The 16,238-nt window shown below is 41.6% G+C and overlaps 1 non-coding gene across 1 annotated transcript; it reads left to right on the top strand.

Annotated features, from left to right (window-relative positions):
* Positions 1–15,475: 15,475 nt before the first annotated feature.
* On the top strand, positions 15,476–15,584 carry LOC141616017 (small nucleolar RNA R71). Its single transcript, XR_012530396.1, has one exon. It is a non-coding gene; the product is annotated as a small nucleolar RNA R71 (small nucleolar RNA).
* The last annotated feature ends 654 nt before the right edge of the window (positions 15,585–16,238 follow it).

Here is a 16,238-nt window from a genome sequence, read left to right as displayed (position 1 = left end):
AAGCTCTCGATACAAACATGAGTATGTACCGCAGTATGGTTGACGTCAATCGCTATCCATCTATAGGCCCAGATAGGAATTTGGACCGTTTGGACGGGACGATTGGTCGAGTGGGTTGGTTTAAGGCCTTGGAAGACCAAATGAAACGGTCTAAGAAGGTCGAGTAATGAAAATCGACAACTGTCTCGTATAAACTATTCCCTAACCTTGTTCAAGTTTCACCCTGGGTAACACTTAAGTGTATCATCCCCAGCGGAGTAGCCAAACTGTGGACGCAGCCACCCGCGCTGCGCGCATCCGCGCGTTGATTTCGAGGCGGCGGTACTTCTCCCACGGAACTCCGGCGCGAGGCCGAGGCACGTCATGGGCCGTTACCAATTTGAAAGGCATTGAAACCGGTGAAAGGTTTGACAAGCCTGCATTTGTCGAGTCGCCACCAATTTTTATGGAAAATTGGAACCGTTCGAATACTTCGCGTCATGTCAAGACAAAAAGTAGTGACATGAATACTAAGAAATTCATTACCCTAAGCATTCTATCTCTAGAATGACTCTCGTGATTCCAATGAACACGGATGTTCAAAGAGATCTTGAGTAAGGGGTGAGGGTACGTATTAGAAAGCTCGGTTATTTGAACACCTAATCCCGCCCGCCTCGATAGCGGCCTCTACTAATGATCAGGGAAGTGGTTTATACTCGATATGTTGTCAATTTGTATGCATGCAGTGCAACATCCAGTAGGTTAATCCTAGCATGTGAGAAATAGAATAAGTCGGTGAACAAACAATTTAGCACTCAATTGGGTCAAAGTTGGAAATTAGATTAATTACATGTGAATGCCAAGTAAATAAATCATACAAGATAATTAGTAAAGAACAAACAAATAAATAAATAAGTTACAATTGATAAACTTGAATTTACGTCACAAACATGCTTAAAATAATTTGAAAAGAAAAGAAAATAAAAGAGATAAAAGAAAATAGAAGAAATAAAGAAATTAAAAGAAATAGGAAATAAAATAAATTAGGAAAATAAAAATAAAAAAATAAAAAATAAAAAATAAAAAATATGAATTATATGGAAAATAGTCGAATTATGGAAAATATGTCGAATTATGGTGATAATAAGAATAATAGTTGATTAAAATCCTAATTAGAAAAGTTATGTCAAAACGAGAAGAGCTCAGAGGCAGAAGTCATCCCAGAACAGGCGTAGCAACAACTGCGTCCTCTGGAAGAGGCGCATCACTTGTTGCGACTGTTCTTGAGTTGGGTTATGACTGTGAAAGTCAGACCCGCGAGTTAGTTATTGTTCGTTGGTGGATTTACGTCGATTATTAGCATACAACTCAAATAGAAGTGATTTAATCATATTACATGCATATGGAACCGTCATAAAGCGATAAAAGACGAACAAAACATTACAAGTTATGGTTTTTCTACGATGTCGAAATTAATTTATATACAAAACTTGAATTAAAGACAGTTGAAAGCAAAAGAAAACAAAATATGAAAATTAAAGAGAAATATGTACAAAAGACGAATTCGAGGGACTTGATATGGATAAATCGAGTCTCTAAAATCCGGGTTTGAATTTGTGACGAAAACCCGCAAATATTAAATTATAAGGGATTTAAACCGAAAAAGGTTGAAAAATATTTATAAAAACTAATTTGAAAATTATTAGGTGAAATAAGGGAAAGAACGAAGAAAGAAAAATAAAAGACGAAAGGAACAAAAACCCGAGGAAGAAGAAGAAGTGCAACAGCTGAAGGCAGCCTCTGGAAGAGGCGCAACAGATGCTGCGGCCTTTCCAGAAGGCACATCAGTTGATGCGATTCTTCCCCACGTCGTTTCTTTGCTGTTTCCGTCAAAGGGTTTTAAAAAGTGATTAAAAAAACGGTTTTGAGCATGCATATGACATAAATTCCTACATTAATTATAAAACAGAAATAAAATAAAGAAAATTGGGATTTTACACCTTCAGACTTACATGTTAGCGTCGCGAGATTCACCTAAAGTGGTTTTTAGTGGTAACTCGACTCGATCAATGCAAATATGAAAGTTCCCTTGAAAACGGATTTAGAACAAATTGATTTAATTGATTGTGTAGTGGTCAAATTGGTAGGTCATGCAAACGTGACTGGTACTCAGAATGATCTGAGCTTACGTGGTCGTTAGATCAAGCACGTAGGCGTCGAAAGGCAATAGCGTGGTCTTAGAATGTAAAGGGAGAAGAGAAGGGCGGACACTAGAGTGAAAAATATGTGAGGCGAAGGCCTCTATTTATACTAATCACGAGGGGTAGGGTTTAGGAAAGGGATATGGAAGGAAAGATCCGGAAACAACCGAATTAGGTTGAAACACGGAAACTTGGACAAAAAGAAAGCCTTGAGAAAAGGCGCAGTTAGAGTTGCGCTCCCCAGAAGGGGCGCAACATTTGGTGCGTCCTTTCTCGGGTAGTATTCTTCTGCGCAAGAAAACGCGTTTAACAGTCTGTCGTATTTTAGGCATAACTTTCTCTACAAGACTCGGATTAAGTTAACGTTGGTGGTGTAGATACCCAGTATCTGCTGAGACTCCAACAAACACCCGATGATTATCGGACTACAACATGCTTAGGAATCGCAGCGTTTGATCGACAGTTTGTGTACAACTTTACGTCGGAAAACTTAAAACGATTTCGAAAATAAAACATTTCAAAACTTTCCAAAAGTACCTAGAGTGTTTAATGCATGGCGACGGGGTCGCAGTGACACTAACTAGAGTCAAAACCGACACCGGACCAAAAATCGACTCAAAATTTAAATCCTGACTCCAACAACGAGTCAAACCGAATCAAACACAAAAAACAAAACCATTCAAATGCTTCTATGTTAAGGTTTCCCGGAATCTTACATAGTCAAGTACCAAACATGTTCATCCAAATCCTAGGATAGAACAAATCATGATTGCACTTGTGTGAAAGCGACAAGACACCTCGAAGACGTGCTACATGGCTCGCGCCTCTTTGAGGAGCCCAGGTGGCGACGTCGCTCAAAACTCACACAACCACTCATTTTCCTATAAATACCCCTCAAATGCAATCATTTGAGAGTTACGCGAGTGTTCGCCCCCTCATCTCTCCCTTAAAATTCTTCACTCGACTTCTTATGTCACAATCCGACACGAGTTTACGATCTACCGATCGTAAACACAAGCCTTCCACATTGTTTGGTACCGTCATTGTGCATTAAACCACTTGACCGACCATCTCGACCACTACACCATCACTAAACTTAACAAAACACTCTTTTTACTTACCAAAACGGTTTTAAACCGAGTTTTCCGACCAAACGAGTTGATACACTTACGTCGATTTCTCACCATAAGCCTAGCATGTAAGTATAAGGGTGTAAAAATCTTCTTTTATCATGTTTTCATTTATTTCATGACTATAACATGCTAAATCATGCATAACATGGTCCAAAACATGGGAAGAATGAGCCAAAACCGGATTTTTGGTTGAGGCAAAGGCTACTTACGTAGCAGATAGGCTCGCGCCTAAAGGACCCTGCCCAGCCTTAAGTCCAAACCGTGTTTGGTCTCTTTATCTCCCTTATTTTCATTTTCATATTTGTAAACGGTTTTACCATTTCAAATATTTTCAAACCATTTTTACAAGTTTTTAACCATAAAACATTTTTCACCCTTGGTTCCTCATACCATGACGGTTTAGTCCGTGTTTCGGTGATAATATTTGGCTAATTACATTTAAAAGGTATTTTAAAGCCTTTTATTTCATTTCTTCAGATTTTGAAGGGTATTATAAAGCCTTTCATCATTTCTTTACATTTTCAAAATAAATGTATTAGTCACCAACACAAAGTCATCCTTGGTTCTATATACCATGTCGGATTTTAACCCGAGTACGATGATGAATGTTGACTAATTATATTCGAATGAACTTAATACAATTAGTTCATAATTATTTTCAAAACTATTCATGTCAAGCTTGCAAAGTCGAACCCGACATCGAATATCGCCAAAACAATGACGATTATTCAAGTCGCTCTTCAAATCAACACAAAGACGGCCTAAACGGCCCTTTCAAACCAAAGCGGGCCCAAATACCCATTTTCAACACGTTTTATAAACGTTTTTCAATGGTCAGAACACGTCTTCCATTGTTGAATGACCCACGCCTAAACAGGCCACTCCTTTTTTCTATTTTTCAAACCAGGGGAGACCCTCTTGCATCGCCAATAGGCTCGCGCCTCTTCTGGCTGCCTGATGCAGGGTATGTTCCCTTTCCAGCACTAGTCTAGGACGATCCCGACTTCGGTTAACCCGAATACAGGACGGATCAGATGACTAGTTTGCTCATTCAAACACCGTATATGCAAAACGCCTTGCTAAGACAAATGGATCACGTTATGCACCATAAACATAATTTGGTAAATGGATGTTTAATTTCCGTCTTGCATGCAAATCAACATTAAATCCAACTCGACATCTTATACTTGATACTTGGATTAAATCAACCGACATAGAAAGCTCTCACATGTTAGGTTTAAACCAATGGATGTGCATTCATGCATTTAAAACGTTTTATCAACTTTTGCATTCAACCAACCAAGATCGATCAGTAGAGGCCGCTACCGCGGGTGGGATTGGGTGTCTGATTAAAGGGCTTCCCAATACGTACCTTCACCTCTTACTCAGAAACTTTGGATAGTGGATGACCTTATCCAGGGCGTACGAGAGTCATTCTAGAGATAGGATGCTAAAGAGGGACGATTCCTTATCTTTAGTACCTATGTCAAACCCTACTTTGTGCTTCGTTTGACCGAGGTATAAAGTGGATTCGAACGGGTTCCAAGCATCCCACAAATGCTTGGTGGCGACTCCGAACATCTCTAATCGTTTCGAGACCCTTGCCGAGATGAAACTGACCGATCTAAAACGATCCGGTCGAAAGCATTTTAACGCCGCCGAGCGTGGCTTTCAAAAGACCGCTACACGTCCACAGATCGAGCTGGGCGCGTAGGTGGGCCATGTCCACAGATTGGCGACTCCGCTGGGGAAAACTAGGACACTTGTGTCTTTGTGATCCCTAGATGGTGAGACTCGAACGAGGTCTTGGTTGAAATGCATTAATTGATATTACGGTCACGGTCATATTCCTTGTCCGGGCCCACAACCTAACCCTTTTCGACCAATTGGCTCGTCTCGTTGGCGTGAGTTTTCTCATCCCCGCGTTTTGAATCCCGATTGAGTCAAGCATACCGTTGACGTTTGATACCGTCGTTTAGTACCAAAATTAAATTTATAATTCCAAACTAAAACTATAGCTAGTGATAGTAAGGGTCGAACCATAGAGAGACAAGGTTGATTTTGTTTGCTATTTTTCAGTCTATAAAAGTAACAATTAATTGGGGGTTTTGAAATTGGTTGGCTAACAAGCTGATTGCAAAAATGAATATTCTTAACAAGATAAAGAGAGGATCGGGAATTTCGGTTCACCATGGCAAGTAACAGGTCAGTCAAGCAGCAGAGATCTCATAATACGGTCTCAGGGAAAATAAGCTAATCTTGCGATCAAAGCTCAAATAACCTCACGGTCTAAAAATTCCCTAGAATTTATCAAAGTTTTCACTCAAGAGAAATTCTAAATCTAGCGATAAATCAATTTACCAATCTTTCGACCTAGCAAAGAAGTCCATCAAAAGATAACAAGACCAATACGGAAGAACTCATGCTACACAACTATCCTAATTTAATACCATGGCTCACCTCATTCCCAATCAAAGAATTACCTACTCATAGTCATGACTACACTAATTGCGAAATTAATAAATAAGAACAAATTCAACATGATGGAATCTAACTAGAACAAAGGAGAGAAATTCAATTACTGAAATTAATTGATGAAACAAGAATTAAATTGTCGGTCACAAAATAGGAAAAAGAAGAATTGCATAAAAGTCTTACTAATTGAATATCAAGAACAAAGCATTCGAATCCCGGTTTCCGTCTCAAGCTAGATCTGAAAACTAAGGTTTTTCCTGAATGAAAACATGACCTAAAAGTTGCTTTGTTTCTCTCGATAAAAATACTTGAAAGTTAATTACAAGTTGGGCTTTTAAAAGTCTAACACGGAAAATTAAACATCACTCGAAATCAGTCGATCGATCGTCAAGACGGTCGATCGATCAACATGCGAACAAAGAGCTTACGTCGAGCTCCGTGGTCGATCGATCAAAGTCTTAGTCGATCGATCAAAAAGTGCTTTGAGTGGCTCCTTGATGCTTCCAAACAACTCTTCACTCCTTGCACGCATCCCAAGGTGAGTGAATGAACTCTCCTTCCTCTCAGCTTCCCTGAACTCGCTTCCGGAGGACGAACTTGGCTTGATTTAGCCTACTTCCACGCATTCCTACAATAAATCATAGAAAACGCAAAGTAAACCATTTCGGGAGAAATAGCAGCCTTAAGCTATCAATTATGCATGGAAATACGTGCCAAAACCGCAGATAAAGTGTATAGAATATGCACGTATCAAATCTCCCCAAACCAAACCTTGCTTGTCCCCAAGCAAGCACTATGACCCGTATAAAAACTAAATGGAAAGGAGAACATTTCAGAGCTAACTACAAGTCAATGCCAAACCATTTAATGCCCAAAGTCAACTACTGCAAAGCTCAAATCAAGCGAACAAATTTATGCATATCATAGAATTAGATCGGGCGTTCGACCTTGCAAGACTCACACAATCGGACTCTCCCGGATCGCTCTTCTCTCAGCAAAGCAAATGGTAAGATGATATGTAAAAGAGAGGGAAGATAAATATAGTCTCTCACCTAGACTGCGACCGACAGAACATGTATGCTTGACTAGCATGAATAACGATTCTATTTACCGTACATACGCATAACCACCGTCAAGGACTATCACATGCCGAACTATTGCAAAATTTGGAAATGTGAGGCTAAGTGGGAAAGAAAGGGCAAAACAATTATGGGAAAGTGAAGGTAAGAGCCAAGCTAGTACCTAACGAACCATCAGAAACCGAATCCCGTTCTTCCAACTCAACAAAAAGAACATGCCTTTATTGACTAGGCAACACACAAATACAAACGGACGCCTCCAAATCAAGAGGTAAACACATGAGGCGTGTTTTATTTCAGCCAAGACTTATTATTTTCAAGACTCTCTCTTTTTTTTTTTCATTTTTCTAATTCTGTTTCTTTCTTTTTCTTTCATTTTCTTTTTTTTTTTTCAAAATTTGAACTGGTGGTCGATCGACCAATGAGGGCTGTCGATCGACCACCCTGCACACTTCAGAACATTCTGCCAGGTAAACAACTTCTCTTTTTTTTTTTCATTTTTTTTTTCTGAATCTTTTTCTTTCTTCCTGTTTTCAGGCTGAAGTAATTCCTTCACTTCTCAAAAATACCCGCTCCAACATTACAAGAGCGAACCAAAACAGCTTAAATCAACAAATTCCTCTACTACTTCCTAGCTTGGCACAATGGTAGGCTAATTATGGGATGTAGTTAAGGGCAACTGACAATTTTGGCTTATAGTGGAGTTAGTGGGGTAAAATGAGAAAGGGGAGGATGCAATAATTTTCCAAACATGCAATACCGACCACAAACCAATGCGTATAGGCAATAAGCAATCAAAACTCATACACGTGCAAAACATGAAATGAAGGGAGTAACTACTCTCAATCCTAAATTAACCGGTCATAAATGTCACCAGTTATAGGCTCTATATCTCAGAAGGTATAAGTAGTTTGCCAAAAGTAAAGAGTCAAGTCTAATCGCCCGAAATAGATTCCATAACAAAATTGGAGATATCGCTTTTAATTCTTGCTAAGCAGCTATGAAGAGGCAAGGAATGGCATATTTGACTAATAGAGCAGAATCATCATTAAAAACTCCAATCCGACTCAGCTATATGCAGAAGTAAACGTGATATTTTGGTTTTTTATGCATTTTTTTTCAATTTTTTCTTTGTTTTTTTTTTTTTGAATGGTGAAAATAAAAACAAATGCAAACAGAAATGCACTAAACATGTGACTGAAATGCAATAAAAAACAATTGCAGATGCAAAACAAAAGGCATATGCAAATACCCTCCCCAAACCAAAACGCACAATGTCCCCATTGTGCTCAACAGCAAATCGCCAGCAGAAAAATGGGAGAATAAAAGCATAAAAAGTAAAAGGAAGCGAAAAGAGAGAGGAAAACAACTCACAAAATACGACCTCCCCAAACCAGCCAAAAACGGGGAGGTCACCAGCATCTAATCTCCACCCTCGTAGGAGGGGTCACTGTCCTCGTCGGACCCCGACTCACTCTCCTCCTCCTCAGCAGCAGGAGTAGCTCTCCTGGAAACGGAGGGAGTGGCTCTCCTGGAAGTGGAGGGACCAGTAGTGGTGGTGGTAGGAGGGGGTCTCCTAGCAGCCTGAGGGTAGCCACCCTCAGGGGGAACAAAGTAAGAAGGGTGAGCCCAGTCACCCTTGGGAAGCATCCCCCCCCGAGCCAGCTCGTCGTAGACCGGAACAGGCGATGGCCGTGTCCAATCTGTACTCGTTGAAGCTCCTGCACAAATCACCCAAGACACTTGACATTGCCCTCTGGTCCATGACCGGAGGGATAACTAAGGGAGTAGGTGGTCGAAAAGTGGAGGTGCCAGCGGTGGGAGCAAATGGAGGTAGGGGGTGCCTGTGAAGAGGAGGCACGAGCCCTCCTCGAAGTGCCGCGAAGCGTGGCCGCCACCAAAGGAAGCCCGTAACTAGGCAAAGGTGGCCTAGCAGACCCCTCAACAAAGGTGAGGGGCAAGATAGGAGGGTAGCCGGTGACGGGATGCGGTCCACGATGAAAGAGTCAATCTTCCACCGCATCTGTCTATCGACCCAATGGACGCCCCTCGCGTAAGGGAGGTCCATAAAACGCAGCTCTGGGTCAATGGGATCCTCCTGTCGAGGGAAAAGTAAAACAAGGCGGTTGGCGATACGTGTCACCAAACCGCCACAGGCAATGGTGGTCAAGGTGCCCTCACTTACAGTCTGAAAGTGAGCGGCGGTCAAGTAGGCAATGTTATAGATGCGGGCTCTCCGACGCTCAACGTTCAGATAACCCGCCAAAATCGAAAGCTCAATATTATTCACGTTATTAGACTCTTTACGGCCAAAAATGGTATTACCCATTAGCCGCAAAAAATAACGAAGAGGGGGCAAGTGGACGGAAGTGCCCGTCCTCCTCAACCCGTAAGTGTCACCAATACAAGACCACATGGCCCGGTGAGTGTCAGAGGGGTCCGAGGTGCTACCCTCGAAGTACAGACCCAGAAAACCCGCAAAATTAGCAAGTGTCAGAGAATAATTAACATTAAAAAGCCGAAAGGAAATGCAGGGGTTGGTCTCATCAGCCTCAAAGGCTTTGGAATCAAAAGCGTAAGAGGAAAAGAATTCGAGGGTCAGGACATAATATGTGAACTCAGACATGTCCACAAGACCCGTCATACCCGTCCCATTTAGCAGGGACACGACCGACTCATAACAGCCTAGTTTCTCCAAAGTGTCTTTGTGGAGAAACCGGGTAGCTGTGACCTTTACAGTCGAAACAAAGAAAGAGAATTTAGCGCGCTGAATAGGTTTTTAAAAGATAACCTGCGGATAGTCAGGTAGACTATCCGTAGTGGTTTCTATCATCAGAGGCGGTCCGCGTGGCCGCTTAGCAGGCCGTTGGCTCGACTGCCCTTCCTGCATTGGCTCCTTCCCTTTTGTCATTCTTGTTCCTGCAAAAGGATCAAATTAGCAACAATCAACCAACTTAAATTCCAATTTCTAGAAACCCGAATCAAAATCAGATGATCCGCGCAAATTAGGGTTTCGAAATTTTTGGGGAAAACAGAAATAACCATCTTCTAATTGCTAATTAGTGTCGAAAATCAAAGGGGAAAGCCTAGAATAAGCAATTAAAGTACATAAAAGACCAGGAATCACACCCTAAAATCGTTTTCCCCAAATCGATTTTTGTCATCTCAAGGGCACATTATTCGAAAATTTCACATGGAACTTCAGCAAAACTCGAATAAATAGCATAAAGATAGGATTAGACACATACCTTGATGATTTCTTTGAAGATTAAAACGAGAAAGGCAGAGAACGAGATGGATTTGCAGTTGAAAAACGCGAAGAAGGGAGAGGAAATAGGGTTTGGTCTTTTTGTGATTCTGGGAAAATGAAAGAATAAGAGAATAAGGATGAAAACTTCCCTTATTAGTGCCTCAACCATGGATCTGGTTGATCGACTATGTGACCCGGTCGATCGACCATTTCCTATACACGTAGCCTCTGTTCTCCTCGCTTGATCGATCGATCAACATCCTAGTCGATCGACTATTTGAGCTGGCAATTGGAATTAAATTCGTCAAAATTCATTTTGCCATCAAAACTTCCCCGTCTTTCTCTCGCAAAAATCCAAAGAACCACTTACGCACTTCGCATAAAATAAATTCCTGCAGAAATTATCAAAGGCGTACAATTTTCCCAAACCAAGAAATTGCAAATGCGTGAAAATAAATGAAACAAAACAGGAAAACTTAAAAAGCAAATTGAATGAAACAACAAAACGGAAATCCTAAATTACAAAATAGCTACAACCTGGGTTGCCTCCCAGTTAGCGCTGGTTTAAGAGGTCCCGCACGACCTTGTTATCTCACTTCTCATCATCTGATAGCGGATCGAAGTATAAAACCTCGACCTTCCCAACATATGCATCTGATCCATGATAGTGCTTCACATATTGGCCATTTACCTTGAACCTTTCTCCAGCAGAGGTCTCCAATTCAACAGATCCGAACTTTGTGACAGCTGTGACCGTATAGGGGCCGGTCCACCTGGATTTCAGCTTACCAGGAAATAAACGGATACGAGCGTTAAAAAGAAGTACCTTATCGCCAATGTGGAACTCGCGCTTTATGATTCTCTTGTCGTGCCAGCGCTTTGATTTCTCCTTGTAGATCCTTGCGTTGTCATAAGCCAGCAGCCTAAATTCCTCTAGCTCATTCAGCTGTGTCATGCGTTTCTCACGAGAGAGGTTAGGATCCAAATTCAAATCACAAATAGCCCACCAAGACTTACGCTCTAACTCAACAGGTAAATGACATGTCTTACCATAAATCAATCGGTACGGTGACATCCCGATTGGCGTTTTAAACGCAGTTCTATAAGCCCATAAGACATCGCCTAACTTGAGACTCCGGTCTTTTCCGTGATTTAGAAACAACTTTAGCTAAGACTTCTTTCAATTCTCTGTTAGAAACCTCAACCTGACCACTAGTTTGGGGATGATACCCCAAACCTCTACGATGTTGGACACCGAATTTAGTCAATAAAGCACTAAGTTGTTTCTCTTTAAAATGCATTCCCCCATCGCTAATGACAACCCGAGGGACACCAAAACGAGGGAAAATAATCTTTTTAAACAGTTTAATCACGGCTTTAGCATCGCAATGGGGAGTAGCAATAGCTTCCACCCACTTGGATACATAATCTACAAACTACGAGGATATATTTATTACCTTGATCGCTCGAAAAGGTCCTTGATAATCAATGCCCCAGACATCGAAAATCTCAACCTCAAGAATGCCTACCTGTGGCATCTCATGTCTCTTGAAATATTCCCGATCTTTGACAAGCATCGCATTCAAGAACGAAATCAAGCGACAATCTGCATGCAAAGTTGGCCAATAGAAACCAGATTGAGTACTAGCTACGGTCTGGACGGACCGTGATGACCACCATAAGCAGAAGAGTGGCAAGCCTCTAGGATATCCTTCACCTCCCACTGAGGTACGCATCTCTGGATGAGACCGTCTGCGCATTCCTTGAAAACATAAGGATCATCCCAAAAATATTGTCTAGCATCATAGACAAACCGCTTCTTCTTCGCCATGAAAGCTCGGGTGGTATCCTACCCGTCACAAAGAAAGTTAGAAAAATCAAAGAAACCACGGAGGTGGATAAGACCCTGAAGTAGTAATAGCTAATAAACTCTCATCGAAAGGAATCATTAATAGGCAAAGAATCCTCCCTTTCTCGTCACCGCAGACGAGATAAGTGGTCACTACCACATTTCTCTCGCTCCTTTCTTATCTTTGATCTCCAAATCAAACTCCTGTAAAAGAAGTATCCACCTCAAAAGCCTCGGCTTCGCATCTTTATTAATAAAGAGAGTCTTCAGCGCTGCATGGTCAGTGTAAACAATAACTTTAGAACCTAACAAATAAGACCGAAATTTGTCTAAGGCAAAAACAACAGCTAGAAACTCTTTCTCGGTGGTAAAATAGTTGACTTGAGCCTCATCCAGAGTTCGGCTCGCATAGTATATGGCATTCAAAGATTTATTCTTTCGCTTGTCCCAGAATCGCACCGATAGCATAATCGCTGGCATCACACATGATCTCAAATGGGAGGTCCCAATCAGGCGGCCGAATGATTGGCGCAGAAACTAGGGCCTCCTTTAACCTCGTTAAAAGCGATATGGCACTCATCAAGAAATTCAAAGACAAAGATCCTTAAGAAGCAATTGTGTAAGTGGTTTAGCAATTTTTGAAAAATCCTTAATGAAACGCCAAAAAAACCAAATGACCTAGGAAACTCCTCACTCCTTTAACATTCACGAGAGGAGGTAATTGCACAATCACCGCACCTTTGCCTTGTCAACATGTATACCTTTATCGAAATCGATGCCCTAACACAACTCCCTCATTGACCATAAACCGACACTTTTCCCATTTTAAAACAAGATTAACATCTATACAACGCTGCATGACTTTATCAAGGTTAGCTAAACAACGATCAAAGTCACCGCCATAAATCGAGAAATCATCCATGAATACCTCCATAATGTTCTCTATATAATCGGAAAAAATCCCCATCATGCACCTCTGAAAGGTAGCGGGGGCATTACACAATCCGAAAGGCATTCTACGATAAGCAAAAACACACCCGTGGACAGGTAAAAGTAGTCTTACTCGATCGTCCGGATGAATAGGGATCTGAAAGAACCCGAATATCCGTCTAGAAAATGTAAAAATTTGTTAGAAGCAAGTCTTTCAGTCATTTGGTCAACAAAAGGGAGGGGGAAATGGTCTTTCTTAGTGGCGGCATTTAACTGTCTATAATCAATGCACATCCGCCACCCCGTCACTACTCGAGTTGGTATTAATTCATTTTTATCATTTTTAACCACGGTAGTCCCTCCTTTCTTCGGGACTACTTGAATCAAGGCTAACCCACTTGGAGTTGCCAATCGTATAAATAATACCTGCATCAAGTAGTTTCATCACCTCGGCCATAACAACTTCCCGCATCTTTGGGTTCAACTTGCGTTGACCCTGTCTATAAGGCTTGTGGCCTTCTTCCAACTCTATCCTATGCATACAAACATCAGGGTTGATGCCCTTAATGTCATCCAAAGAGTAACCCAAAGCCTTCCCTGTTTTCTTAAGTACACACATCAAAGCAGATACCGGTCATCGTTAAGCTTAGAGCTAACAATAGCCGGGTCTTGCTCCGTATCATCTAGAAAAACATACTTAAGATTAGGGGGAAGTGGCTTACGTTCGCACCTTTACCTCTACAAAGATAGACAGAATCGGCTTCAATGGTGTAGCAAGTGTTCACCAAGTTATCGTTGGCCGTGCTCAAAAGCATCTCATCTTCTTCTTCATTGAGCTCGTAGCTCTCCATTGAGGCAACCAAAGCATCCGGCTCCTCAAAGATTCTCCATCAGATTACCCGCACACTCATCCGAATGAGTTAGATCACTAAGGGATCCTTGGCTAAGGATTCCCTCCAATTACAAGTAACAATCCTGTCAACAACATCAATAGAATAACACGTATCCTCATCGCGGTTCGATTGCCTTGTGAGTAAGATCGAACTCAATGGTGTCATCCCCTACCTCTAAGGTGATGGTTCCGCGTTTGACATCTATCACACTCAAATGTGTATGTAAGAACGGTCTGCCTAAAATAATAGGTATCTGACTATCCTCTGCAATGTCCAAAACAACGAAATCTACAGAATAAAAAACTTACCCACTCGAACGGGTACATCCTCTAGAACACCTATAGGTCTCTGAGTCGATCTATTTGCCATTTGAACGGTAATATCGGTCACCTTAAGTCTACCAATGTTTAACCTTTCGCAAACAGAATACGGCATGACACTAACGCTGGCCCCTAAGTCGCAAAGGGCCTTTCCAATTACGTGGTTACCTATAGTGCAAGGAATTGAAAAACTACCCAGGTCCTTTAATTTAGGTGGCACATTAACTTGTGAAAGAACATTACATTCCTCCACAAACGCAACATTACCATCATCACGAAAATTTCTCTTACGATTCAAAATATCTTTCATAAATTTAGCGTAAGAGGGTACCGGTAATTAAATCGAAAGAAAGGAACCGTTACCTCGAGATTCTGGACCATCTCCAGAAACTTACCAAACTTACGCTCCAGCTTGGTAGCCTTCAAACGCTCCGGATACGGGGATCGCAACACTCGGCCGTAGGATCAGTAACCTTCGGCTTCCGTAGGTTTAAAACCCCAGTCAAATCATCAACGAGTGATGAATCTTGCAAACTTGTTGACGGGTTTGCATCCTGCTTTGGGGATCCAGTCGATCGACTGGTATGGATGGTCGATCGACCATGTAAGTCGGGCGTGAATAGTTCTGTCCCGAATTATCGTCATCGGTATCTCGGTCGATCGATCGAGGATGTTGGTCGATCGATTTGGATGTCTTTGGTGTGAATAGTTTCGACCGAAACTATTTTGTCCGACACTTCATCGATCGATCGATCGAATGCAGTCGATCGACCAATTATCGCATTCGACTCGTTTTGCATCAGAATTCAAACGAGCTTCTTCATCATTTCCCGAGTCTTCCTTTGGCTTGTCGGGACTTTCATAAGAAAGGTCACTTCTGAGATTGATGGCATTGATCGTCTCAACCGGCCCTTCACATTTAATTGAAGAATTAGCGGCTTGCTTAGCCTCCATATTCTCCAATTGTTTCACAAAATTCTGTGAGGACTCAATCCCGGTTGCTTCCATATTCGCCACTTGAACCAAAAGGAGTTGGACCATCTCTCTTAACTTCTCGATCTCATCTGAGTTTTGAATAGGAACTTCGACTTTCTCTTTGGAAGCTTCAGAAGTCTCGAGTTTCTCGAGACGGGTAGAAATGGAAGTTATAAGTGACACCACAGCAGTCATGTCTTCACTTTGCTTTCGTGACTTACCACGTGAACTTCCAAACTCAGCTTTATGGACTGCCATCTCCTCAATGGTGTTCCAACCTTTACTTTGACCGGTATTATTTTGGAACCTACCATTAGCAGCTGCATCCAAAATGACTTTGTAATCATCATATAAAGCATTGTAAAATAGATTGCAAAGATACCATTGTTGGAAACCATGATGCGGGACGGCTCTGACCAAACTTTTGAAACGTCCCCATGCTTCACAAAAATCTTCGTCGGCTCCTTGCTGAAAACTCGTGATTTTACTCTTCAAGGCATCAGTCTTCGAAGGCGGGAAGTACTTCTTGTAGAAGGCTAGTGCTAAAGATATCCAATCGGTGACTCACCGCTACTCTATCGAGGTAGCGATACCAATCTCGCGCCGAATCCTTCAAGGAGTATAAGAACATGAACCCCTTTACTTCATCTTGAGTTACCCCCTCCGGTATAGGTATTGAACAACAATAGTCCGTGAAAATTTCCATATGTTTCAGGGGGTCTTCATCTGGCAGCCCCGCAAACTGGTTCCGTTCCACTAAATCAATATAAGAGGAACGAAACTCGAATTTACCGGTGGAAGGGGTAGGTAACTGTTGCCCCTTTGGAAGGTGGTGCTCCTTTGGCTGAAAATTATCATATATCGTAGCCATAACTTCCAAAATGACAAGTACTCAAGTCTTCCTCTCAAAACTGTCCTCTAACTCGTGCAAAAGCAAAACTAGAAGCAAAGGTAAGCAACGGCCTCAAGGAACAAAAGTTCCTTGAGACAAGGGAAATAAACTAAAATAAAGCAAACAGAATTACACCGTCTCCCCGGCAACGTCGCCAAAATTTGATACCGTCGTTTAGTACCAAAATTAAATTTATAATTCCAAACTAAAACTATAGCTAGTGATAGTAAGGGTCGAACCACAGAGAGACAAGGTTGATTTT

This window comes from Silene latifolia, chromosome 11 (genome assembly GCF_048544455.1).
Source record: "Silene latifolia isolate original U9 population chromosome 11, ASM4854445v1, whole genome shotgun sequence".
NCBI lineage: Eukaryota > Viridiplantae > Streptophyta > Magnoliopsida > Caryophyllales > Caryophyllaceae > Silene > Silene latifolia.
This window is presented reverse-complemented; position numbering and strand designations above follow the sequence as displayed.